The following is a 27088-nucleotide window of genomic DNA, read 5'->3' as shown; positions in this document are numbered from 1 at the left end:
CCGAGCCTGGGGGGACCCCAAAATCTTCGAGTGCTCCCGGATCAAGACCTTGGCTGGTGGGTGAAAAAAAAAAAAAAAATCCAAATATTTCCTAAAAAATTCGCAGTTTTCCCCCCCCCCAAAAAGAACCCAAAAAAATCAAAATATTCCCCAAAAAATTCGAAGATTCCCCCCCGAAGAAACCCCAAGAAAATCAAAATATTCCCCAAAAATTTTCATATTACCTTCCCCTCCAAAAAAAAAAAAAACCAAAAAATTCCAAAAAAAAAACCAAAAAAAACCAAAGATTCACAGATTTTCCCACCAAAAAAAACCCAAAAAAATCAAAATATTCCCCAAAAATTTTGCAGATTGCCCCCCAAAAGAATCCAAATATTCCCCAAAAAATTTGCAGATTTCAACCCTCAAAAAATAAAAAAAACCAAAAAACCCCAAAACAAACTTCTCAAATCCCCCCAAAAAACCCCAAAACCTCAAAAAACACTAAAAAAACTCCTCAACCACCCAAAAACCCCTAAAAAACCCCCAAAAATCTTCTCAACTCTCCCCAGAAAACCCTAAAACCCCCCAAAAAGCCCCCAAAATTTGGGGTGACCTCGATGTCCCCTGGACGAGCAGGCCATGGTGAAGGAGAAGACCTTCACCAAGTGGGTGAACGTCCACCAGAAGGCTCCTGAGTCCCATAGGGGTCTCAGGGTGGATTTGGGGTCTCAGGGTGGATTTGGGGTGACCTCGATGTCCCCTGGACGAGCAGGACATGGTGAAGGAGAAGACCTTCACCAAGTGGGTGAACGTTCACCTGGAGGCTCCTGAGTCCCGTGGGGGTCTCAGGGTGGATTTGGGGTCTCAAGGTGGTTCTGGGGTGGAATTTGGGGTGGATTTGTGGTGACCTCTATGTCCCTTCAGACGAACGGGACGCGGTGCAGAAGAAGACCTTCACCAAGTGGGTGAACGCCCACCCGGCGCACGCCGCCTGCCGCGTCGGGGACCTCTACTTGGACCTGCACGATGGCTTTGTGCTCACGCAGCTGCTTGAGGTGCTCTTGGGGGAGACCATGGTGAGGAGACCCACATGGCATCTTCATCGCCATCATTGCCATCATCATCATCGTTCTCATCTGCTGTCATTATTGCCATGAGTGGTGCATCATCATCATCATCATCATTCTCTGTCACCTTCATCATCATTGTCATCATCGTCATCATTGTCATCTTCTGCTGTCATCATTGGCATGAGTGGTGCATCATCATCATCATCATCATTCTCTGTCAGCTTCATCGTCATTGTCATCATCGTCATCATCACTGTCATTGTTGTTGCCCTCTACTGTTATCATCGCCATGAGTGGGGCATCATCATCATCATCATTCTGGTGGCTGCTGCGCTGTTGTTGGAAGGGTCGATGCCCCCAGGTGTTTGTGAACGCTGCAGGCAGCAGAGATCTCCTGTCTGGGCTGGCTTTCACTGCCAGGGCCTAAAGCGCTGCTTCTTTCTTCTCTGCTGTTTTGTCTCCAGGGCTTTTGGAACCGTTTCGAAAGGACTCGACAGGGCCACTGGAGGAGAGGTCAGTGTCAACACGCCCAGCACGTCTGGCAGCTCTCCAGGGCTCTCCCCTCTGCTGGGAGCTGTGGCTGCAGCTTTGGGGGCCAGCAGAGCTTTCCTGCACAGGCTGCTCCTCTGCAGGCAGAGCCGTGTCAGCCTGCAGAGCACAGCTGGGACAGACTTGGTCCTTCTGAAGTGCCCACAGGAATGCAAGGAGGGCGATGGATGTGTGTGTTTGCTTTGTTGTGCAACCCCAGCCAGAGCAGTTGCATCTGAAATCATGACCCAATCCCATAGAACTGCTAAAGGGTTCCCGGCTGTTTTGCTCTGTTTGCACAGAACCAGAATTACCTCCTGCTTGCAGAATGTGTTTGAACAATAATGAGAGTGTTGAGGCCATTTGAGAAGACTGTAGGTGCAGAGAATGTGGTTAGAGCTTGGAGGCTGACAGCTGAGGGGCCATTTCTGCAGAGCCTGCAAGGCCAAATGTCTCTGGCCATGTGTCCTGTAAGCAGCCCCCAGGGAGCAGAGCAATGGGCTGTGGGAATGGCACTTGCTGAGCTCTGGTGTCCCATCCCAAGGCAGTTGGGCACAGCCCGGCTCCGTCGCCCCAAAAAGACTCGCTCCGTGTTTGCTGCGGCCTCCTGCCACAGACTCCTCCAGTGAAAGGTCTGCAATGTCCCTTCAGGTGGCCATAAAGAAAATGAGTCTGAGAGGGCAGAACAGGGAACGAGCTGTGAATGAGCTCCTGCTCCTGAAGAACAAGAAGAACCCCAACATTGTCAGCTCTTTGGACAGGTGAGTACTTCAGGCCTTATCCCGTGCCCGGGCCCTGCCTTAACCTTTCCTGGCATCGGTAGTCTGTAGCCTGTTTTGAAAATGCCTGACCCAACCGTATCTTCCCAAAACAACAGCCTGGCACTTCGCTCCCTCCGTGTGCTTTTGTTGCTTTGGTTTGGTTTCCCCTTCAAGTTGACCCTGTTTTCTGTGTCTTACAACAAGTGCTGGTAAACCACAGCAGAAATTATTTCCCTTGGCTTCTTCTTCCCAGCCCTTTCCCATTGCTGCAGATGCCAGGAAGAGCAGGTTCTTGTTCCCAGAAATGCCTCGTTTGCCCATTTGTCACTGGCCTTGCCTGTTTCTGAAGGGACTTTCTGAAAGGTTTTCTGACCCCTTTTGTCCCAAGTGCTGCCCGGCCTCCTCCCCTGGATAACCCTGGGAGCTGTGTTGCCTTGTTCTGCAGGGAAGGGTGGAACTGATGAGTTCAGAAGCTGAACCAGCTGGGGGCCAGTGTTGTGGTTCCACATTGGTCTGGGCCTTTGCTAAACTGCATTTTTCACCTGCTTGCCATCTCAGGCCTCTCCTTTCTCACAGGGGTCTCCTCCTTTAGACTGTGCAGATCCCAAGGGCTGTGCAGCCTGGCAGGAATGTCTCTCCATCGGATTCTGTCCTCATTGACAAGTGACCTGGCAACAAAACTCCACTCCAGGCTTTTCCATGGGGGAATTGAGCACTGCACATTGGTCTCCATGCCACTGCTTTCCTCTTCCAGCTTCCTTGTCGATGGAGATCTCTGGCTGGTGATGGAATACATGGATGGAGGAACTTTGCAGGACGTTGTCAGACAGACACGCATGGCTGAAGGAGAGATGGCAGCTGTCAGTCGGGAGGTGAGGGATCCTGCCTGTGACTGCCATGCCTTGGACACGATGGTCCTTCCCAAGAGGGCGTGAGAGCAGGAGTGGCTCCATGCTCAGGGCTTTGTTTCTCTGTTGTTTTCATGAGCTGGAGAAGAAAGAGCCCCGGCAGTGAACGGCCTGCCAGCAGCACTGCACTTCTACTCTGTTCTTGTTCTCTTTCCTGCTGTTGTGGCACTCTCTGTCTGTTTTGGATTTGATGTGCTGTTCTCAGCTTTGCCTTGAACCGTTTGCCTGGAGCTTGTCTGCACTGCACTCCTGGCCTGTCACAGCAAAGTCGCTGCTGGCAGAATTCTAAACTGTCCTTTCTTGTGTGATATATTCCGGCCATTGGTTTTTACCCTCGTGTTTCTTGTTGTCTCTCAGTGTCTGCAGGGCCTGCATTTCCTCCATTCGAACCGGGTGATCCACAGAGATCTGAAGAGCTCCAACATCCTTCTGGGAATGGACGGCTCTGTCAAGCTGGGTGGGTGTTCCTGGCCAGGCACGGCGCTCCCGGGGTGCGGCTGTGGGGCTGCTTCCCAGTGACAGCCAGAGCCCCACAAGGGCTGCTGGGGGCACTGCCCGGCCCCTGCTGCCAGCTGAGAGCGGCTGCCCCTGCAGAGAGCTCAGGAGAGGAGCAGGCTCTCAGGGGTGCCTTTGCTCTGGGAATGGCCCTCCCAGAGGGGCAGGAGTTGGAATCTAAAGCTGCAAGGGAATCAGTAACAGCAACTGCATGAAAGCTGAGGGTTTCTTTAAGGGTCCAGTTCAGTTCCATCTTTCCTTGGCTACAGCCCTGAGGACTTTCCCAGCTGACTTCACTGCTGCATTCTCAGACGGAGAGCGGGGAGTCTTTGTGCTTGGTTTCCTCATTCCAGCTGCATTTGACAGTGTTTGTTTCTGTCCTCAGCTGATTTTGGCCTCAGCGCTCAGCTCAGCCCTGAGCAGGACCAGCGCAGCTCCATGGTGGGCACTGCTCACTGGATGGCCCCAGAAGTTGTCACCAGTTCTCCTTACGGCCCCAAGGTGGACATCTGGTCCTTTGGAATTGTGACCATCGAGATGGTGGAAGGAGAACCTCCTTACTTCAAGGAAACGAGGGCCATGGTAAGAGGCCAATTCTCCGTGGTTGCAGAGGCATTTGGGATTTCTGTTGTTGCAGTTCTTCTGGCTGTGAGGATGACCTGAAAATGTGAAGCAAGTGCACCAGCTCTTTACAATGGCTGTGGCAGCACCAGAGTTTGGGTTTTTTGGTTGGCATAGAAAAATGAGCTGTGAGCAGCATCTCTGCCAGGGAGGAAAGTGCCCCTGGAGCTGGGGCTGGGAAGCCGGGGTCGATGTGAGCACTTGTGGGTGGGAAGGAAGCTGGCAGAGCGCTGAGTTTGCTTTTCCTGCAGGCTCGCGCTCTGATCCGGCAGAACGGGACCCCGCAGCTGCAGGAGCCCAGGCGCCTGTCGGCTCTGCTGCGGGACTTCCTCGAGTGCAGCCTGGAGCCGGAGGAGGAGCGGCGCTGGTCTGCCCAGGAGCTGCTGCAGGTGAATGCCAAGCGGCTGCAGGGGAAGCAGCAGCTCCAGGGAGGGGTTTTCTTGTGGGGCCCCCTCCGATGGTCTCCGGTCTCGCTGCTTTCCACACGCAAAGCAAGCAGAATCCTCGCCTGGTTTGGCTTGGCAGGGGCCTTTCGAGGTCATCTGCACCTGGGGCCCCACAGCGAGCAGGGCCATCTTCAAGCAGCTCAGGTGGCTCAGAGCCCTGCCTGACCTGAGCTTGGATGTTCCCAGGGAGGAGGCACCTCCCACATCTCTGGGCACCTTCTGTCAGTGCTTCTCCACTCTCCTGCTAAAAAAAATTCTGCCTTAGATCTCATCTGAGCCTGCTTCCCCCTCCTGAGTTTCTGACCATTTCCCTTTGTCCTGTTGCAACAGAGCCTGTGAGGAAGTTGACTCTGGAAAGTAACGGTTCATTTCTTTCTTTTTTCTCCTTTGGGCAGCACCCATTTTTATCATCAGCCAAGCCTCTCTCCAGCCTGACCCCTCTGATCACCGCAGCAAAGCAACTGAGGAAGCAGCGGAGGAGATGAAGCACTGGAGGACAGCGTTTAGTCACAGTAGTTAGTTAGGACAACTAGTTAGTTATGGTAGTTAGCAGTGCCAGTTAGTTATCGTAGTTAGTAGTGCTAGTTAGTTGTGTTAGTTAGGACAGCCTGTTTGTTACGGTTCTTATGACAGCCTGTTTGGTATGGCAGTTTTTTGAATAAAAACTCTCTTAAACCTCAACTCCCTTGACGTGTCCCTTCCTTCTCCCTGTGTGACTCAGCTGCCCGGAGCAATGTGAGGGGAGAGCGGGCCCAGCCTCGCCCAGAGCTGAGCCCCAGGAGAGCCCTGGCAGAGCCCAGAGCAGCCTCGGCATCTGCAGAGTCAGCCTGGAAGGAGGCGCTTGGAGCCTTTTCGGCTGCACCCAACTCTTGGTTACAAACTGTGGGTGGTGGAAAATGCCACCGACTCTTCAAGAGGGCAGAAGGGGCCCGGGGAAGGCCCAAGTGCTCCATGCAAGGGAAAAACCTGCCCTGGGTTTGTTATAAAGAACTATGTAGTTGGTGGCTTTTGCTTTTTTGTCTTGACTTCTGCAACTTATTCCTAATCACAACATGAAAGATGAGCTGATTTTGATATAGGACAGTTTGTAATCACTTTTAACTGCTTCTGCTGTCGTACGATTTGTCAGCTTTTTGTGGCCAATGCCCTGGCCCCTGTGTCGCTCAAATCCTCAGAACATCATTCATGGATGATATTTTAGTTTGTGGACAGCGTGAAAAATATACATTATAGTTTTGGCTTTTGCAAAGAATTGAAATGGATGCTACGTGTTGTGCATTAGAATGTTAACTTTTGCAGAAGTTGCTGCAGTTGTGAAATAATAACTAATGCTTTTATTTTTGTAACTAACTGACAAGAATAACTCAGAGATATTTGTGAAACAGCTAATGTTGATTTAAAGTACTTGTGGAAGTAGCTAAAGCCGTCTGCATGGCCAGATAACATTTAAGGAACGGGTGTGATGAGGACCCCTGCCGCTGACCCTTCGACTGTCAATAACTGTCGCCTGCTGATGTGGAAACCCAGGGCACTGGGAATATTTCTCTGTCTGCTCTGGGGTGTCCTGACCCCCAGGGGAGCACTGACTTTGACCCTTGTTCATGGAGAAAACTTCCAAAGCCTCAAGGTAAACTAGAAACCACAAAAGTGTGAAAGAGATTGTAGAGATTGTAGAGAGTAGTGGAGTATGTCACATGGGTGAGACATTTAGGTTTTAGGATTTTTAGTATGTTATAGATGGATTCAAGATGGAGGATATAGGGTGTTGTCTTGAGTTCCCTTCTTCTTTCTCCTTCCTCTTTCTTCTTGCCTTTAGGTGGTATCTTGTAATTGGGTAGAAAAATGCACATGAAAAATCCAGGTCTTTAGGGCTCAGTTATTGGGTTAGAAAGGAAAATAATTTAGGTGTTTCTACTTAATTGGGTAGCTTAGTTTTTGATTAGACTCAAAATGCCTTGCAGCAAGAGATTGTTAGTCACTTTTGTGCTGTTTTTCCTGCACACAGAGTCTGGTGCAGACAGTGTGCTGAAGTTTTGATAAGGAAACAATAAACAGAAGCTGAAGACCAAAGAAGTCCAATGCATCTCTCCTTCCTGACACAGAACTGCTCCAGGAGGGTCTCCCCTGCCAGGGGAGCCCCCAGGGAGTTGCCCAACTTGGGGCCTGCAGACTCACAGCTGAAACCAGGGATCAGGGGGCTGTTGTGAGGAAGTGACACACAACGCTCAGAACAACAATCCACGATTCCTGCACGTACTCTAGAAAGGCGGCTTGGGGGTCAAACCAACTTCAAGAGTTCCTGGAACAAGTAAACGAGTTCAAAGAAATCTTTCAATGTGTACAATCTTTATCAATATGTTTTTGAACAATACAACGGAAAAAGTAGATAAGAAGAGTTGCTATGGTTAACCAGTGTGCCTCTGGCCATTGCCAAACACCCACCGCTGTTATTGATTTGTCTCTAATTATCCCTTCTTAAAGTTTTAAAAATTCTAAAGCATGAGGCTCATTTCTCACCAAACCCAAGGTACTCACCCCTTGCTGTCTTGCAAGCCATTGCCAATCCTCAGTTTCATCTGGGTGGAGGAGAATGACGCTGCAATGAAAACAAGGAAAAGGAAGATGCACTGCTGTGGAGGCCCAGGAGCCCACCATCAGAATCTCAGTCCCTCAGCTGTGGAGGACTGGTCCCAAACAAGAATAGATTTCAAGGTTATGGGGAGAAGCTTGCTTCTCCCATAGATCTTTGCAGGCACATGCTGATTTCTGTAAAGTTATGTTACCCCATTGGCCCGTTGGCCTAATTACCCCAGTTCAACCCCTGTCACCTATTTTGGTTAGTCCCTAGAATGTTCTCCTCTCTCTGTCCCTCCACTGGCCCAAGTTTACTGCATTTCCCTGCCTCTGTTTCCCTATTAGCTGACACGACCCTTAACCCCTCCTTTGCACCATTTTCCCCCATATCCATTGGACCCTGACCCTCAGCTCCACCCTCACTACCCCATATAAAAACCCCCTGTGCCCTCAGCTTGCAGCCTGTCTTTGTCCCTGGAGCCTGTTCAGCTCTGTGCCCTGTTCCTGTTCCAATAAACCAGTTTGCTGGAGATCCTACAAAGACCCATCCTGCCTACTTTGTCAGCTTTATAAAGTCGCCGTGAACTTTGGGCTCATCAGTGCCGGACGCTCCAAGGGCCTTGGTAGTGCCAGGACGCTACAGACTGGGACAGCCAGGCAGGTGAGGAGGAAGTCACTGCCCCTTTGCCCCTCTCTCCTGCTCATCTCCCAGCCCAGCATCGCCCCTGGCTGCAGGACAACCTCGCTGCTGACGCCGTCCTGCCAGGGATGGATTGTGGGGATCTCTTTCCCCTTCCCTCTGGCACAGAGGCAAATCCCATCTTCTTCTCTGCCCTGCTTCCTCTCCTCATTCTCTCCTTTATCCATCTACGTTTTTTCCCATCTCCTTCCTCCCTCGTTCTTTCTTCTTCCTTCCTCTCCTGCCTTTCCCTTTCCCTTTCTCCGTGTCCCTAACTCTCCTTGTCCTTCCTGCCCCAGGCACTGATCTGTGGACAGAGACCAGGGAGAACAAATCCCTGCCACAGAACCTCGTGGAAGAGGCCATTTGGAATGGCTCCACGGCACAGGAATGCAGTGGGGAGGAAAAGCCCCAGAGGTCCCACACGATGAGGGGCTGCAAACCCAGCCCGGGGAGCTGTGAGGAGGGAAAACCCTCTCTGTGGTGGGAAGGGTGTGGGGAATGGGAGAAGAGCTTCAGGCAGAGCTCAGCCTATTCCTGGTGCCTCCAAAGACGGTGGTGCTGGATGCAGAGATCCATGGGAATGCAGAGATCCCCTTGCAGATCCATGGGGATGCAGAGGTCTTGCTGCATATCCATGGGTGTAATATATAATTTAAAATAAATTCGTGCTCAGGACTAAAAAAAATACAGTATCTTTTTAAATGGAATCAAGTGACAGAAAGAACAATATATACAAGATGAATTCCTGTCTCAAAGGATGGTTACTCTGAAGGATTATTCCATCTAGAAGATAAGCATTGAACTGATAAGAGGAATATTCATAGCCAGAACAAGATATTCGAGAGGATTGCCATCTAACGAGACTTCAGCAGAGTATTCCGGGGAAAACTCTGCACAAGAAAACATGCATTAATATGTGGAAAGGGGCAAGACTGACAAGAGGGAACAGGAAGACCCCCCAGGAATCCTACTACGTCTGAAAGCAATAAAAATAAAACCCTATGGAATCAGTACCTTGTGAACTGCCAGAGGTACGGGGCTGTATAGCCTGAAACCAGCTCCGATCGCCTGGCTCGGCGCTGTTTTGCTTGTGGCTTTTCCAATTTTTATTTGACTTGATTTAATAAATTCCTCTAATTATTAAATTGACTGATTCATTGATAACAATGGGGCTGCAGGGATCCCCCTGCAGATCCATGGGGATGCAGAGATCCCCCTGCAGATCCATGGGGATGCAGAGATCCCCCTGCAGATTAATGGGGATGCAGAGATCCCCCTGCAGCCCCTGGAGGAGCCAGGCTGGAGCACAGGGATGCCTGAGAGGAGGCTGTGACCCCGTGGACAGAGGGGCCCCCGCTGGAGCAGCCTGTCCTGGAAGGACTGACCCCGTGGCACAGTGACCCACGCTGCAGCACTTGGAGGGGGGCTGTGCCCCAGGGGATGGACTCCGGTTGGAGAAGTTCCTGGAGAAGTCTCCGGTGGGAGAGAGCGCAGGCTGCAGCAGGGGAACGACTCCTGTCCCTGGGCAGAGGGAGAAGCCACGGATGATGAACTGAGCATGGCCCCATTCCCTGTCTCCTGCACTGCCGGGGGAGGAGGTGCAGCTGGAAGGAGGGAGGCGTGGGGAAAGCTGCATTCAAGACTCTTCACTGACTTCTCATTATCCTGTTCTTGTCGGAACCCAGAATGTCCCTTGGACACTCTTGGATGTTCTGGGCCCAGGTCAGAAGCATTTGAGACCCTGGCATGCAGCTGGAAACCCCTGTGGCTTTGAATCTGACCCATGGAACAAGTTACCAACCTTGCAGGAAGAACAAGAAATCACAAAAGTTTAGATATTATAGTAGAAGTAGTCACAAAGTGAAAGGCAGAACTTCTGACTGCTGTACAGGGGGGTTTTAGGCCTTGTACAGAGGGGTCTGAGTTTTGTACATGGGGGTCAGAAGTTCTAAGATGAAGGGACTTGGGCGTGCCCTGTCCTCCTTCTTTCTCCTTCCTCACCTCCATGTTCATGGCGATGTTGGCACTCACAGATTGGTTTAGAGTAGAAAGTCACCATTCAATATAGGTGATAGGCATTGGGGTAAAACCATAAACATTTAACACGTAATGGATGATATAAAAGATGGCACCAGCCCCCTGGGAGTCAGTGTGTGCCTTTGTCTGACCTGCTGAACGGACCGCAGCAGCTCAGGAAGAAAATCTTTTAGATAACACACAATAAACTACCTTGAGACCGGAGGACTGAAGACTACTGACTCTTTCTTTGAAGGCACAGGCTGGAGGAGAGACTTTTCCATCTTTCAGGGCCACCCCAATCTGGGGCTGAGCCCTGACACACAGTTTGTAACCAAGAGTCGGGTGCAGCCGAGAAGGCTCCAAGCGCCTCCTTCCAGGCTGACTCTGCAGATGCCGAGGCTGCTCTGGGCTCTGCCAGGGCTCTGCTGGGGCTCAGCTCTGGGTGAGGCTGGGCCCGCTCTCCCCTCACATTGCTCCGGGCAGCTGAGTCACACAGGGAGAAGGAAGGGACACGTCAAGGGAGTTGAGGTTTAAGAGAGTTTTTATTCAAAAAACTGCCATACCAAACAGGCTGTCATAAGAGCCGTAACAAACAGGCTGTCCTAACTACCTTAACCAACTAGCACTGCTAACTACCATAACTAACTAGCACTGCTAACTACCATAACTAACTGGCACTGCTAACTACCATAACTAACTAGTTGTCCTAACTCACTACTGTAACTAAATGCTGTCCTCCAGTGCTTCATCTCCTCCGCTGCTGCCTCAGTTGCTTTGCTGCGGTGATCAGAGGGGTCAGGCTGGAGAGAGGCTTGGCTGATGATAAAAATGGGTGCTGCCCAAAGGAGAAAAAAGAAAGAAATGAACCGTTACTTTCCAGAGTCAACTTCCTCACAGGCTCTGTTGCAACAGGACAAAGGGAAATGGTCTGAAACTCAGGAGAGGAAAGCAGGCTCAGATTAGGTCTGAGGCAGAAATTTTTTAGCAGGAGAGTGGGGAAGCACTGACAGAAGGTGCCCAGAGATGTGGGAGGTGCCTCCTCCCTGGAAACATCCAAGCTCAGGTCAGGCAGGGCTCTGAGCCACCTGACCTGCTTGAAGATGGCCCTGCTCGCTGTGGGGCCCCAGGTGCAGATGACCTCGAAAGGCCCCTGCCAAGCCAAACCAGGCGAGGATTCTGCTTGCTTTGCGTGTGGAAAGCAGCGAGACCGGAGACCATCGGAGGGGGCCCCACAAGAAAACCCCTCCCTGGCGCTGCTGCTTCCCCTGCAGCCGCTTGGCATTCACCTGCAGCAGCTCCTGGGCAGACCAGCGCCGCTCCTCGTCCGGCTCCAGGCTGCACTCGAGGAAGTCCCGCAGCAGAGCCGACAGGCGCCTGGGCTCCTGCAGCTGCGGGGTCCCGTTCTGCCGGATCAGAGCGCGAGCCTGCAGGAAAAGCAAACTCAGCGCTCTGCCAGCTTCCTTCCCACCCACAAGTGCTCACATCGACCCCGGCTTCCCAGCCCCAGCTCCAGGGGCACTTTCCTCCCCGGCCGAGATGCTGCTCACAGCTCATTTTTCTATGCCAACCAAAAAACCCAAACCCTGGTGCTGCCACAGCCATTGTAAAGAGCTGGTGCACTTGCTTCACAATTTCAGGTCATCCTCACAGCCAGAAGAGCTTCAACAACGTAAATCCCAAAGCAAATTGTGTCTGGAGACTGCAGAATATGTGTCTGTGTTGAGACTCCAGTCCTCTGGGAATTCCCTTCCCCATGTGCAGAAACCTCCAGCTGCTGCTCCCAGTGCAGGGTCACCCTGTGCTCACAGGCCTCTGCAACCACGGGAGAATTTGCCTCTTACCATGGCCCTCGTTTCCTTGAAGTAAGGAGGTTCTCCTTCCACCATCTCGATGGTCACAATTCCAAAGGACCAGATGTCCACCTTGGGGCCGTAAGGAGAACTGGTGACAACTTCTGGGGCCATCCAGTGAGCAGTGCCCACCATGGAGCTGCGCTGGTCCTGCTCAGGGCTGAGCTGAGCGCTGAGGCCAAAATCAGCTGAGGACAGAAACAAACACTGTCAAAGGCAGCTGGAATGAGGAAACCAAGCACAAAGACTCCCCGCTCTCCGTCTGAGAATGCAGCAGTGAAGTCAGCTGGAAAAGTCCTCAGGGCTGTAGCCAAGGAAAGATGGAACTGAACTGGACCCTTAAAGAAACCCTCAGCTTTCATGCAGTCACTTTTACTGATTCCCTTGCAGCTTTAGATTCCAACTCCTGCCCCTCTGGGAGGGCCATTCCCAGAGCAAAGGCACCCCTGACATCCTGCTCCTCTCCTGAGCTCTCTGCAGGGGCAGCCGCTCTCAGCTGGCAGCAGGGGCCGGGCAGTGCCCCCAGCAGCCCTTGTGGGGCTCTGGCCGTCACTGGGAAGCAGCCCCACAGCCGCACCCCGGGAGCGCCGTGCCTGGCCAGGAACACCCACCCAGCTTGACAGAGCCGTCCATTCCCAGAAGGATGTTGGAGCTCTTCAGATCTCTGTGGATCACCCGGTTCGAATGGAGGAAATGCAGGCCCTGCAGACACTGAGAGAGAACAAGAAACACCAGGGTAAAAACCAATGGCCGGAATATATCACACAAGAAAGGACAGTTTAGAATTCTGCCAGCAGCGACTTTGCTCTGACAGGCCAGGAGTGCAGTGCAGACAAGCTCCAGGCAAACGGTTCAAGGCAAAGCTGAGAACAGCACATCAAATCCAAAACAGACAGAGAGTGCCACAACAGCAGGAAAGAGAACAAGAACAGAGTAGAAGTGCAGTGCTGCTGGCAGGCCGTTCACTGCAGGGGCTCTTTCTTCTCCAGCTCATAAAAACAACAGAGAAACAAAGCCCTGAGCATGGAGCCACTCCTGCTCTCACGCCCTGCTGGGAAGGACCATCGTGTCCAAGGCATGGCAGTCACAGGCAGGATCCCTCACCTCCCGACTGACGGCTGCCATCTCTCCTTCAGCCATGCGTGTCTGTCTGACAACGTCCTGCAAAGTTCCTCCATCCATGTATTCCATCACCAGCCAGAGATCTCCATCCACAAGGAAGCTGGAAGAGGAAAGCAGTGGCATGGAGACCAATGCGCAGTGCTCAATTCCCCCATGGAAAAGCCTGGAGTGGAGTTTTGTTGCCAGGTCACTTGTCAATGAGGACAGAATCCGATGGAGAGACATTCCTGCCAGGCTGCACAGCCCTTGGGATCTGCACAGTCTAAAGGAGGAGACCCCTGTGAGAAAGGAGAGGCCTGAGATGGCAAGCAGGTGAAAAATGCAGTTTAGCAAAGGCCCAGATCAATGTGGAACCACAACACTGGCCCCCAGCTGGTTCAGCTTCTGAACTCATCAGTTCCACCCTTCCCTGCAGAACAAGGCAACACAGCTCCCAGGGTTATCCAGGGGAGGAGGCCGGGCAGCACTTGGGACAGAAGGGGTCAGAAAACCTTTCAGAAAGTCCCTTCAGAAACAGGCAAGGCCAGTGACAAATGGGCAAACGAGGCATTTCTGGGAACAAGAACCTGGTCTTCCTGGCATCTGCAGCAATGGGAAAGGGCTGGGAAGAAGAAGCCAAGGGAAATAATTTCTGCTGTGGTTTATCAGCACTTGTTGTAAGACACAGGAAACAGGGTCAACTTGAAGGGAAAACCAAACCAAAGAAACAAAAGCACACGGAGGGAGCGAACTGCCAGACTGTTGTTTTGGGAAGATACGGCTGGGTCAGGCATTTTCAAATCAGGCTACAGACTACGGATGCCAGGAAATGTTAAGGCAGGGCCCGGGCACGGGATAAGGCCTGAAGCACTCACCTGTCCAAAGAGCTGACAATGTTGGGGTTCTTCTTGTCCTTCAGGAGCAGGAGTTCATTCACAGCTCGTTCCCTGTTCTGCCCTCTCAGACTCATTTTCTTTATGGCCACCTGAAGGGACATTGCAGACCTTTCACTGGAGGAGTCTGTGGCAGGAGGCCGCAGCAAACACGGAGCGAGTCTTTTTGGGGCAATGGAGCCGGGCTGTGCCAAACTGCCTTGGGATGGGACACCAGAGCTCAGCAAGTGCCATTCCCACAGCCCATTGCTCTGCTCGCTGGGGGCTGCTTACAGGACACATGGCCAGAGACATTTGGCCTTGCAAGCTCTGCAGAAATGGCCCCTCAGCTGTCAGCCTCCAAGCTCTAACCACATTCTCTGCACCTACAGTCTTCTCAAATGGCCTCAACACTCTCATTATTGTTCAAACACATTTTGCAAGCAGGGGGTAATTCTGGTTCTGTGCAAACAGAGCAAAACAGCTGGGAACCCTTTAGCAGTTCTATGGGATTGGGTCATGATTTCAGATGCAACTGCTCTGGTTGGGATTGCACAACAAACCAAACACACACATCCATTGCCCTCCTTGCATTCCTTTGGGCACTTCAGAAGGTCCAAGTCTGTCCCAGCTGTGCTCTGCAGGCTGACACGGCTCTGCCTGCAGAGGAGCAGCCTGTGCAGGAAAGCTCTGCTGGCCCCCAAAGCTGCAGCCACAGCTCCCAGCAGAGGGGAGAGCCCTGGAGAGCTGCCAGACGTGCTGGGCGTGTTGACACTGACCTCTCCTCCAGTGGCCCTGTCGAGTCCTTTAGAAACGGTTCCAAAAGCCCTGAAGACCAAACAGCAGAGAAGAAAGAAGCAGCGCTTTAGGCCCTGGCAGTGCAAGCCAGCCCAGACAGGAGATCTCTGCTGCCTGCAGCGTTCACAAGCACCTGGGGGCATCGACCCTTCCAACAACAGCGCAGCAGCCACCAGCCCTCTGCCATGCAAGGTGTGCCAGAGAAAACTGAGACCCAACACCAAGGAATTGGGCTGGAGCAAATCCCAAATGTCCACACTGCACTGCTTTAGTTCAAAACTTGAAGTGAGTAACGGGTGTCTAAAGAACTGGAAAAGAATGCATTCCATCCTTTCCCATTTCCTGCCTAAGACCTGCAGGATCCACAAGGGCCCTGCCATCAGGCAGGTGATGCATTTTCCCCCAGAGTGCATCAGCTCTGTGTCTGTTACTGAATGTATGGGCTCTACTACCTGTGCTAGAATAGAGCACTTATTAGTTCAGCTCTGGTTTCTGTTTCTAAACCATTAGGTTGTTAATCCTGACCGGAGGATATTTTTTGAAGCAAAATATTTGAAAGAAATCTCCTTGGGAACTGTTTTCTGACAGTCACCAGATGGTGAGTGGCTCTTTTAGGCAATCCAATTCCAGGGACAGAAGATCTTCCAGGTCCTGCTCCTTGCTGCAGGCAGGACACTGCCAGCCTCAGGGGCCTTTGACGGTGCCTTCTGAGCACAGGTATCAATTCTGATCAGGACTGAGGGACAGCAGGATGGCGCCCCAGTGTCTGGAGGTGTTTGGAGCTCTCCTGACTTCTCACTTGATCCTGCACCAGCACAACACCTGGGCCTGCTTGTGCAGAAGTAACTGCCGTGCACTTACCCTTGGCCAATCTGCTCCACTTCCAGGTATTTCTCGGCAGGCTCCGCCAGGCTCACGGTGTTCCCTGAAAGAAACCACGTGGAAGACGCTCCCTCCCAGAGTGAGACCCCGCCTTGCAGCAGAGCCAGAATGCAGCCCCCCTCCCTGGGGCCGTCAGCCCCTTGGTCTCAGCTGGGGAAGGACAAGAAATGACACTGGCACATTCAGCTGCAGAGCAGCACTGGGTGCAGCTGATGCCGAGACACACACACAGCACCCTGCTCTGGCACACAGGAACAGAGCAGACGTACTCAGCTGCATCAGGCACCACTCCCCTCTCCCCTCTGGCTGCAGGGCTGTGCTGCTGTCAGAATGTTCAGCCCAGGATCCCACAGCCGAGGGAGGTTCAGTGTCCTCTTCCCAAGCACAGGGAGCTTCTCCGTCCTCTTCCCAAAACGCTGCAGGTTCGCCATCGTCTTTCCAAACCAGGGGACGTTCACTGTCCGCTTCCCATGCTGGGAGAAGTTCACCCTCCTCTTCCCAAGACACAGGATGTCCTCTGTCTTCGTCCCACGCCGGGAGATGTCCACTGTCCTTGTCCCACACTGCAGGAGCCTCGCCGTTGTGTTCCCACAGCGTGGGATGTTCGCCCTCGTCTCCCAGAGCAGCAGGAAGTTCACTGTCATCCCCCGGCACTGAGGGACGTTCACCATCGTCCCCTGGAACAGCGGGAAGCTCACTGATGCCTTCCTCCTCTTTGGCCTCCTCTTTGGAAGCAGAGGGAGCCAGAGGAGGTGCTGGTGCCGCTTTTGTGCCCTGTGGACAGACGGCAGCGTGAGGGACGGCAAGTTCTGTCTCAGTTATCACCTTATTTACCCTCAGCTGCACATCCAGCTGCACTAAGCAGAAATTGGGTTCGGAGCTGTTCAAACTAACAATGGGCTAAAGTCCACATTGCCCCTTATTCTTGGGAATTCCATATTCCACCATGGCTAGAGCCAGCAAGCAATGCTCTGCCTGCAAAACCAGACCTGCAGCTCTTCAAAAGCTCTTCAGCAGAAAAGGAGAAAACTCCCAGGGATCCCTTTGCTGCTGCAAGGACACTGGCAGGAACTTTCCTTCAGCCTCCCAGGCTGGCACTCGGCTGCCACATGACGAGCTCACAACTTGCTGCACAATTCCAAACACCAAAGGTTCCTTTCCCACTCACCGAAGGAGGAGCTGCTCGGGATCCACTCATGAGGTGCCCTGCAAGGGAAGAGGGAACATGAACCAGATGCTGTCAGGAAAACAACTGCCTGTGGTGGGAAATGCCCCAGAGCAAGGCAACCCCGAGAGAGCATTTTGCTTTCACAGCGTCCCTCCAGGAGCCACAGTCTCTTCACACAGCAAGAGAACAGCACAAAATACTGGGCTGGGTCAGCTCTTGGCTGGACAGGCAGTTCCAGGCTCTGCTGCCACAGACTCCCCGCTTGAGGGAACAGAACCCCCCAGGGCTCATTGCAAATGCTGTGCACGCCCCGCTGGCTGCAGACACCCCCTTTTCCAGCTGCAGCTGCTGCCAGGAGCTCTCCCAAAGCAATGGTGTCTTCATGGCAATTTGGTTACAAAGTCAGCTCAGGCCCAGAGGAAGAACAGCAAGCACACAGCAAGCCCAAAGCCACAGCACCGAGGGAAAACCTCGACTTACGTGCCAAGTGGGTTAAAAAATACCCCGCATACGCCACAGAGTACAGCGTGCAAACTGCAGCAGCCACGTGCTGGATCATTTTGGCTGCGCTGCACACGTCTGCAGACTGTAGCCCTGCAAGCACAGAAGGACACCCGTCAGGGCTGGGCTGGCTGCTGAGAATGCCTCGGGCAGGAGGATCCTCCGGCAACGAGCAGTGCCCAGAGGCACTCTGGACACTGAGGCCTCCGTGTGCCACAGCAACGGGAACACCTCGGGGACATGGCAGTGCTCCTGTGACATCACAGCAGCAGCTCACGCAGAAACCGCCTGGAAGGTTCTCCTGTGTCACAAAGGAGCACAAAGAACCCTCCCAGGGAACAGCCTGTTGCCCAAAGGATTCAGGAGGAGCTCTGAAAATGCAGCAAACAAGGACACCCCATAGCCCAGCCTGAACACTGAGGAGGAACAAGGATGGCACCAAAGCAGAGCAAACATGACCTTTAGTCACTGACACTTCTGGCTAAATCCAGCAAGCCGTGTTCCATCTGGGATCTTTGTTCTCGTTCTAAAAACAAGCAAGGTTCTCCACTCTAAATATAGAGAAGGCAGGAACTGGGCAGGAAGTGGGATGCGGAAGGAGGAGGAGGAGGGAGAGAGGAAGAGGAGGAGCAGGAGCAGGAAAAGGAGGAGAAACAGGAGGTTCCAGTGCCCCCTGTGGCCGCAGCACCCTTGGCCCCGGGACCATCGCACCCAGCTCATCCTGCAGGTGAGAGGGGAGGGGGAGCTCGTCCCAAATCTATCGGGGGGTCCCTGAGAGGGTTTTTTTATTGGGGTGTGTTTGGAGCTTGCAGATTGTGGAATTGAGCCCCAAATATCGTCTGGAGGCCCAAATAAACCCTGGGAGGGTTTTTTCTCTCTTTGTGTGTAGGTTTGGATCTTGCAGGACCCCAGAGCTGAGCCCCTTGGGGGGATCTTTGGGAGTCCACGTGGCCATTGCCCAGGGCCACCAGGGGGAGGACATTGGTACTGGAGACTCCCGGGGGAGCAGAGGAGAGGAACCCCTGGGACCCCCAGAGTGGGCAGAGCAGAGAGGGGTGATCCTGGAGCTGGGGGAACCCCGGCTGGCTGGAAAGGGGGGGAGCCTGGAGAGGAGGGACCCCTGGGACCCCTGGGATATCAAAGTAGACAATCGGGGCAGAAGGGACCCCATGGACCCCCAAAAGCCCCTGGATTATCCCTAATCAGGACGTCGGAAAAGGGGGAACCCTTGGGGCCATTGGATCCCCATCATCCCAAGGAAAGCAAACCTCTGGAACGCCAAAAGTGGAGAGATCAGAGATAGGGAACTCCTGGGTGATTTTTTTTTTTTTTTTGGGCTGAACCTTGATATAGTGGAGATTTACATGGGCACAAGATTCCCAATGACTTCTTGAGATGAACTTGGGCAAGGAGGAACCTCCAGTCCCAGGTGCTCTGCTCTTGTTTTTTCCCCAAACCAGGATTTGTCATTCTCAGGGTGTGGCTGGATGGAGGAGGAGGAAAAGCCCCGGAGTTCCTGCAGGAGGAGGGGCTGCAAACCCAGCCCAGGGAGCTGTGGGGAGGAAAGAGCCCCCCTGAGCCAGGAAGGCAACCAGAGATCCAGCTGGAGCTCAGAGCTGGTGGAGAAGCCTCATGGCAGGGAGAAGCCACACAAGTGCTTGGAATGTGGGCAGGGCTTCAGCTTCAGCTCCAAGCTGATCTGGCACCAGGGAATACACACTGGGGAACGGCCCTATGAGTGTGGGGAGTATGGGAAGGGATTCAGCCACAGCTCCAGACTGATGCGACAACAGAGGATCCACATTTGGGAAAAGCCCTACGATTGTGGGGAGTGTGGGAAGAGCTTCAGAAGAAGCTCGGCCCTGATCCAGCACCAGGTGGTCCATACTGGGGAACGGCCCTACGAGTGCTTGGAATGTGGGAAGGGCTTTGGGTGGAGCTCCAAACTGAGAAGACACCAGTGCATCCACACCGGGGAGAGGCCCTACGAGTGTCCCCAGTGTGGGAAGAGGTTTCACACCAGCTCCGATCTCCTCCTACATGAGCGGATTCACACAGAGGAGAGGCCCTTCCGCTGCCCCGACTGTGGGAAGGGCTTCAAGCAAAACACCCACCTCATCAGGCACCGGCGCATCCACAGTGGGGAGAGGCCCTACGAGTGTGGGGAGTGTGGGAAGAGCTTCTCCAGGAGCTCAAACTTGACCCAACACCAACGGAGGTACCAGTAAGGGAAGCCGTGTGAGTGCCCCGAGTGAGGGAAGAGCTTGGAGTGAGGGTAGAGCTTTGTGCGCTGCTGCAGCTCCATCCCCCATGGGAGGATCCGGGCTGGATGATCCCCAGTGACCCCCATTGGGCAGAGCCCTGGTGATCTGTTGTCTTGGTGATCCCTGTTGGGAAGACACCTGGATGGAGTGCTCCACATCTTCCTGGCTCCCCGTGGGCACCTGGATGAACCCCTGGCAGGAGCATCCATCAGGACACAGACCAAAAATGGGAATTCCCTGGGGAGAATGGATTTGTTGACTTTCAACCCCAGGACATCTTTTGCATTACGTCCTCTCTGCTGGTGGCATCAAGTAATACTGAATGGTCTTGGAGGTCTTTTCCAATTTCAGGGATTCCATGATTTTGATTTCCTATTGCCAAAGGGCATCTTCCACAGCCAAATGGTGAAAAAGTGGGAAAAAGACCAAGATTTTGGAGACAGTGGGGTGAAACTCCACCAAAAAAGGGTCTTCCCTTCTACCCAAGCATGTGGATCCTCAGCCGGCAGGGACACGGAAATCCTTTTCTTTTGGCCTTGGTTTTCTTTTCATTTCTCTTCATCCCTTCAAAATGTCCAATACTGAGGTAAAAATAGACATTGAACTAAGACATGGGTGTGGTCATGGTAGGACACAACATGGTGGGACACAGACATGGAGAGTGACATGGGGACACATGGACATGGAGGGGGACAGGGCCATTCATGGGGACATGAGGGGACACAGGCATGGATGGAGATGTGGGGACAATGACAGGGATTGAAACATGGTGGGGAGACAGCCATGGGTGAGGACATGGTGGGACACGGCCAGTGACATGTGGGGACGTGGCCATGGCCGGTGCCATGGGGGGAACTTGCAGGGGATGTGGGGGATGCTGGGTTTGAGGGAGCTGAGGGTTCCTGGGAGGGACTTGGGCCTTGCTGAAGTCTTTGGGGACCCCAGGCCGAGAGGCTCCGGCTGCGCTGGGAGACCCCGGCGGAGGTTCTGGGGCAGCTGCTCAAGGACCCCAGCTTGATATATTGGCTGAGTCAAGCTTCTCATTCCTAATACTCAGAATGCTTTTGGATTTCTCTATTGGCTTTTTGAATTTCTCTACTGGCTTCTGCATTTCTGTTGGCTTTTTGCATTTCTCTGTTGGCTTTTGCAGGTTCCTATTGACCATGAGCATTTTGCTCTGCTGCTCAATACTGATATCGATTATTGATAATTCCTTGCAGCTGCTCGCTGGCACAATGAAATCTCAGCGTTTGTACGGACAAGTCCAAGGCTGTGTGAGCTTTCTGCCAGGTTTTGGGAATCCTTTACGAATCCATTTCTCACATCTCTGGGCCCCCCCCGGTCCCGGCACTGTTCCTGGGGGTCCCGCGGCTCCGGGGGGGTCAAAGGGGAGGGGGTGGAACCCCCATGATGGGTGGGGGGCACAAAGGGGGGTCTGGGCCCGGTGCTCGGGGGGGTCGGTGCACGAGGGGGGCCCAGTCCCTGTCCCGGTGCACGGGGGTGGTTCTGCCCGGGGGGTCCCGGTGCCTGGAGGTGTCCCGGGGTTCGAGTGGGGGGCCCGTTCCCAATCCCGGTGCTCAGTGATGGGGGGATCAATGCACGGGGTGGTCCTGGTGCCCAGGATACTGTTTTTATAGCTATTTTATTACTATTGTGAAAAATGCGTATTATATGATTGACCCTTCACAAATATTAACTTGAATACCGTATGTATTATGTTGGAAAGTTATTTTGTAGTGTGAAAAACGCCAATCAATTGTTTTTAAAATTTTAAAAGTTTAATAGTAATAAAACGGTTATAAAAATAGTAATACAATTAGAGTAATGAAAATTTGGACAATTAAGATTAGGACAATATGAGGCAATAAAAACCAAGAGTTAAATGCCCCTGGATGCTTTTAGGGCACTAAGCCGCTAAAAATCATGCCTTGTGAACAACGAAACAACTCTTAAAAGCAACAGCCTGTGACATATTCATACCCTTCACACTTGATGCATACATTTTATTTAAAACAAAAAGCTCTGTCTGGTTAGTGCCAAATCTTGGTGGCGTCTTTAGGTCTGAGCGAGGCATGAAGAAGTTAGTTTCTCCTGATAAGGAAGCCACAAATTCTTTCTTTAGAAGATTTAGGTGTCTTGTGGCTGCTATCTCGATGGAGTACCTCATTCCTTTCTTAAAAAAATATCCCACATACATAGTTTCTATTTGAACCACAAAAGCTACATTTTAACTACAAAACTACAGTTACCATACCATTAAAATGCTAATACAGCACTACTAATCAATAGAACACAATACATATTCATTTTAATATTTGCGAAAAGCCAATATTTTAATCTGCATTTTTCACATGTAGTACTGTATTAATCCTTTGTAAGTAGTGTGGTAAATATAGTTGTAGGTTATATCATAATGCTCAAATAGAAACTATGTGATGTAAGATATTTTTTTAGCAGCTCAAGAAAGGGATGAGATAGCCAAGAAATCCTTCTCAAAGAGATAACAGCAAGAGTCACTGCCTCCTTACTGGAAAAGACAAACATCATTCCACCTCCTCTCCCGTTCCTTTCATCTTTCAATGTCCGATTTCATTTATCAGCCAACCTACACTTTGTTTGTAATGGCAAATTATCTTTCTTCCCTTCATTCCCCTGAAAATTCCCCAGTTTATTTTATCCCCTTACCTGATGCATATGCATAAAATTAATTTGCATATGCATTAACCTGCCTGATCAATGTTGATGAGCCTGAACAGTTTTTCACTCCTGGTGTGTGCGACCCAGATTCAGGTTTTTTGCCTGTTCCAACCCCAAATTAAGTGAAACTCTCTCTTTATCTCTCTTTATCTCAGACACTTGTATTCTTCTTTAAGTTCTGTGTGGGAACCCAGGACGTCCCTCTGGCTGCCCTGGATGGCTCGAGCCCCTGGCAGGGGGCTCGGAGACCTTGGCACGGTGTCAAGAACGCCTGTGGCTTCGATTTCAGCCCATGGAAAAACTGCCAACGTTGTATGAGGAATTACAAGCCACGAGGGTTTGAGTAGGGTGGTAGGTGAATTAACACAGGGTGAAAAAGTAGAATTTTAGGGTTTTAAAATACAGGGTTCAAGGGGACAAGATGGAGGGATTTGGGTGTGTCCTGACCTTCTTCTCCTTCTTCTTGCCCTCCATGTCTTGCTGCGATGGTGACATGTGGATATTCTCAGTTCAGTCAGAGAGAAAAAGAGAAGGTTTTCTAACCAGGCGAGAGCCTGGGAAGCAGTTGGGAAAGAATGTAAATATTTCACTAATCTCTCTTGTTGTTCACATTGTTTATAGATATGTTCTGCCACCGTGCGTCATTCACTGCACACCAGTGGTGTGAGATGTTTTTACTCTAAGACCAATGAAGTTAGTCTGCATGATGTTCCCTATAAATAGAGCGGTGCATTTGAAATAAATCAGAGCTTCATTTCTTGCCTTCTAATTTGGAGTCCGTCTGCTCCTGTCCTGCTCAACGGCGACAGTGACACTTTTCTGTTGGTTGAAGGTAGAGACGCACTGTACAACATAAATGATAGATATTGGCATGTTATTGTAAACATAGTGCAGGTAGTGTTTAGTGTAAAATGGTAACACCACCCCAAGGGGGTGGGAGTCTGCCACAGACTGACCTGCTAGACAGACCGCAGCTCCTTGAGAAAGCATGTTATAGATTGTGGGAATCCAGGGCATCCCTCTGGCTGCCCTGGAAGGTCTGGGACCCTGGCAGGGGGTCATAAACCCCCCTGTACAGAGCCCCGAGAGACACTGTCTGATCTGTATCCATGGAAAAGAGTTTTCAGTCTTACAGGATGAATTACAAGCTCTGACTGCTTGATATAAGTAGTAATTAGTGTGGCATGGGTGCAAAAGTAGAATTTTAGGATTCTAGGTAAGGGGTTCAAAGGAGGCAAGATGGAGGAAACTGGGTGTGCCTTGTCCTTTTTCTTCTTCTTCTTCATGCCCTCCACGTTTCACTGTGGTGTTGGCATTTTTTTATTGGTTTAGGCTGGGGACACACTGTTCAACATGGGTGATAGATATTGGCACGTTATTGTAAATAAAACACATAGTAGTTTTTGGTACATAATGTTTGTAACATCCCACTGAGGGGCAGAGCCCTGCACGCTGTCCTGCGAGACAGACCTGCTGCAGGTCAGAGAGAAAATATTTTAGATAAGAAGAAATAAACACCCTTGAAAACCAGCACAGATGAATTACGACTCCTTCTTTGGCAGCGGGGCTGAAAGACAGAGACTTTACCATCTTGGGATCATCTAAAAATCACAGATCCCAACAACAGATAAGAGAAAATAAATGACCTTGAGAAGCCAACCCTATTCATTCGGACTTCTTCTTTGGCTGCGCGGGCTGGGAAACAAGGACTTTTGCATTTTCGGGGTCACCTCTACTGCCAGACACCTGAGACCTGGGAATCGCCCCAGAGCCCCCAGCCCTCCTTGTGCCTCCTGCCCCCTCACCCCAAGGGACTCCGGTGCCTCTCCCAGTCCATCCCAGTGTCTCCCAGTGACCTCACAGTCCCTCCCAGGGTCCCCAAAGTCCCTCCCAATTCCTCTCAGTCCACAGCCATTCCAATAAGAGTCTATCCCAGTCCCTCTAACTCCACTCCCAAACCTCCACCCTCTCTCCCAGTGCCCTCTCAGTCCATTCCAAGTCCTTTTCAGCCCAAACCCAGACCACCCCTCTGTCCCAGCCTTCCCCCACCCTATCCAATTTCATTCCCAGTCCCTCTCAATGCCACACCAGCCCTCTCCCACCTCTCCCAGTTCCCCCCAGCTGACCCCAGTGTGTCCCCAAACTCTCCCAGGGCCCGTCCCACTGTGTCCATCTCGCTGGTACCCTCGAGCTCCAGCCCGGCCCTGGTCACCTGCTCTGCTCCGTGATGGATTTCTAGCCTGCCCACATCCAGCTGAGGTGGTTCCAGGGCCAGCAGGAGCTCTTGAGGCATGTGGTGGTCACCGACGTGGTCCCCAATGGGGACTGGAGCCACCAGCTCCTGGTGCTGCTGGAAACCCCCCACTCCCAGTGCGGGGTCACCTGCAGCTGTCAGGTGGAGCACATCAGCCAGGAGCACCCCCTGAGCCGGCACTGGGGCACGTCCCGGCTCCCACAGCGCCAGGGACAGTGGGAGAGGGACTGGGGGGGCTGGGAGGGGGATTGGGGTGTGCTGGGAGCAACTGGGAAGGAGTTCAAGATAGCCTGGTTTCAATAGGAGAGGAGCTCGGGGGTGTGGAAGGGCTGAGAAGTGGTTTGAAGGATGCTGGGGAGGGTGGGATGGGGTTCCAGGGGTCCTGGTGGACACTGGGAGGGAGTTTGGGGGTGCTGGGTGTGACTGGGAGGGATTGGAGTGAGCCTGGAGGAGCTGGAAGGAGATTGGGGATGGAAAAGCAGAGGTTGGGATGAGATTGGTTGTGCTGGGAAGGGACAGGGAGGGGTCTGGGTGAGTCCTGGTGGGGCTGGGAAGGGACTGGGAGAGGGCTTGGGGGTCCTGGGGCTGTAGGGACAACTGGAAAGGGGTGGTGGGATCCTGAGGGGAATGGGAGAGGTTTTGGAGGGTGCTGGGGAAGTTAGGAAGGGATCTTGCGAAGGTTTCAGGAGGTCCTGGGTGGGCTGGGGGTGACTGGGAAAATGCTTGGAGGGGCTTGGGGTGTCTGTGAGAGGTTTTGGGGGGTCCTGACCCCTGCAGATCCCCCAGAGATGTTGCCGGACGCCGCCCACAGAAAGATGCCAATGGGGATGAGGGACTCCGAGTTGGGCTTCATCTTCCTGGCGCTGGGGCTCGGCTTCTACCTGGGCAAGAAGGCCAGGGTGGTCCCGGGGGTGGTGTCCCCCCTCCCCCAGAGCATGTCTGCTCCCCCCGCGGCCCCCAGCCCGGTGTCACCCCTTTTCTCTGCACACAGAGCTCCTCAGCCGCGAGGAGCCACAGCCCCTCCCCGTGGTCTCCGTCCCCGCGCTGATTTTGGGGGGGGTTGTGTGTCCCCCCAGCCCTGCTGTCACTCTGCCCCTGGCATGGGGACAACAGACCCAGCCTGGGCACACGGAGGGAATTTATTACCAACCAAACACAGCAGCACAAGCAGAAGGGAAAGAAATCCCTCCAACACCTTCCCCCCACCCAATGGGGATCACCCACAACAGGGCTTATCCACGATGGAGAGACGGGGACAGCCGAGTTTAGACCAGAAGCCAATTTCATTGAGGGTACCAGGGGTTTATACAGGGTTTTACTTGTGTGGTGCTCAGATAGGGCTCGATGTTTGCTAACAATTTCCCATTGGTTACACATTCTTCATGACATCACGGCACCTGGGAACATTATCTTATCACAAAGTCTCACAACAGGTTGCTTGGTCACTTCTTGCCCAGGGAGACTTAAACTGTGTCTGTGTCTCCCACAGTTTCTGCTCAGTCAGGCCTCAGATATCGGCCCCTTTATCAGCTCCATTGTTTAACTCTCTGTTTTATTCCCCATTCGGGGGCACCAGGGCTCTGCCCAACGGGGGTCACTGGGGATCATCCAGCCCAGATCTGCCCATGGGGGATGGAGCTGGAGCAGCACACAAAGCTCTTCCCTCACTCTCTTCCCTCACTGCAAGCTCTTCCCTCACTCGAGGCACTCGCAGGGCTTCCCTTAGTGGTGTCTCCGTTGGTGTTGGGTCAAGTTTGAGCTCCTGGAGAAGCTCTTCCCACACTCCCCACACTCGTAGGGCCTCTCCCCACTGTGGATGCGCCGGTGCACGGTGAGGTGGGAGTTTTGGTTGAAGCCCTTCCCGCAGTCAGGGCAGCGGAAGGGCCTCTCATCTGTGTGAATCCGCTCATGTAGGAGGACATTGCAGCTGGTGTGAAACCTCTTCCCACACTGGGGACACTCGTAGGGCCTCTCCCCAGTGTGGATGCGCAGGTGTCTTCTCAGTTTGGAGCTCCGCCCAAAGCTCTTCCCACATTCCAAGCAGGTGTAGGGCCGTTCCCCAGTGTGGATCACCTGGTGCTGGATCAGGTGGGAGCTGTGCATGAAGCTCTTCCCACACTCCCCACACTCGTAGGGCCTCTCCCCGGTGTGGATGCGCCGGTGTCTTCTCAGTTCGGAGCTCCACCCAAAGCTCTTCCCACATTCCAAGCACTGGTAAGGCCGTTCCCCAGTGTGGATCACCTGGTGCTGGATCAGGGTGGAGCTGTGGCTGAATCCCTTCCCACACTCCCCACACTCATAGGGCCTTTCCCCAGTGTGGATCCTCTGGTGTTCGATCAGCTTGGAGCTGCAGCTGAAGCCCCGCCCACATTCCAAGCACTTGTGTGGCTTCTCCCTGCCATGAGGCTTCTCCAGAAGCTCCGTGCTCTGGCTGGATCTCCGGCCGCCTTCCTGGCTCAGGGGGGCTCTTTCCTCCCCACAGCTCCCTGGGCTGGGTTTGCAGCCCCTCCTCCTGCAGGATGTCCGGGGCTTTTCCTCCTTCTCCATCCAGCCACACCCTGAGAATGAAAAATCCTGGTTTGGGGAAAAAAACAAGAGAGCACCTTGGACTGGAG

At 52.7% G+C, this 27088-nt stretch overlaps 1 pseudogene; it reads left to right on the top strand.

Moving 5' to 3' along the window:
- LOC137464098 (uncharacterized) overlaps positions 1–27088 on the top strand; it is a 1364046-nt pseudogene that overhangs the window by 235776 nt on the left and 1101182 nt on the right.

Source organism: Anomalospiza imberbis, chromosome 36, assembly GCF_031753505.1.
Source record: "Anomalospiza imberbis isolate Cuckoo-Finch-1a 21T00152 chromosome 36, ASM3175350v1, whole genome shotgun sequence".
Classification (NCBI taxonomy): Eukaryota; Metazoa; Chordata; class Aves; order Passeriformes; family Viduidae; genus Anomalospiza; species Anomalospiza imberbis.
This window is presented reverse-complemented; position numbering and strand designations above follow the sequence as displayed.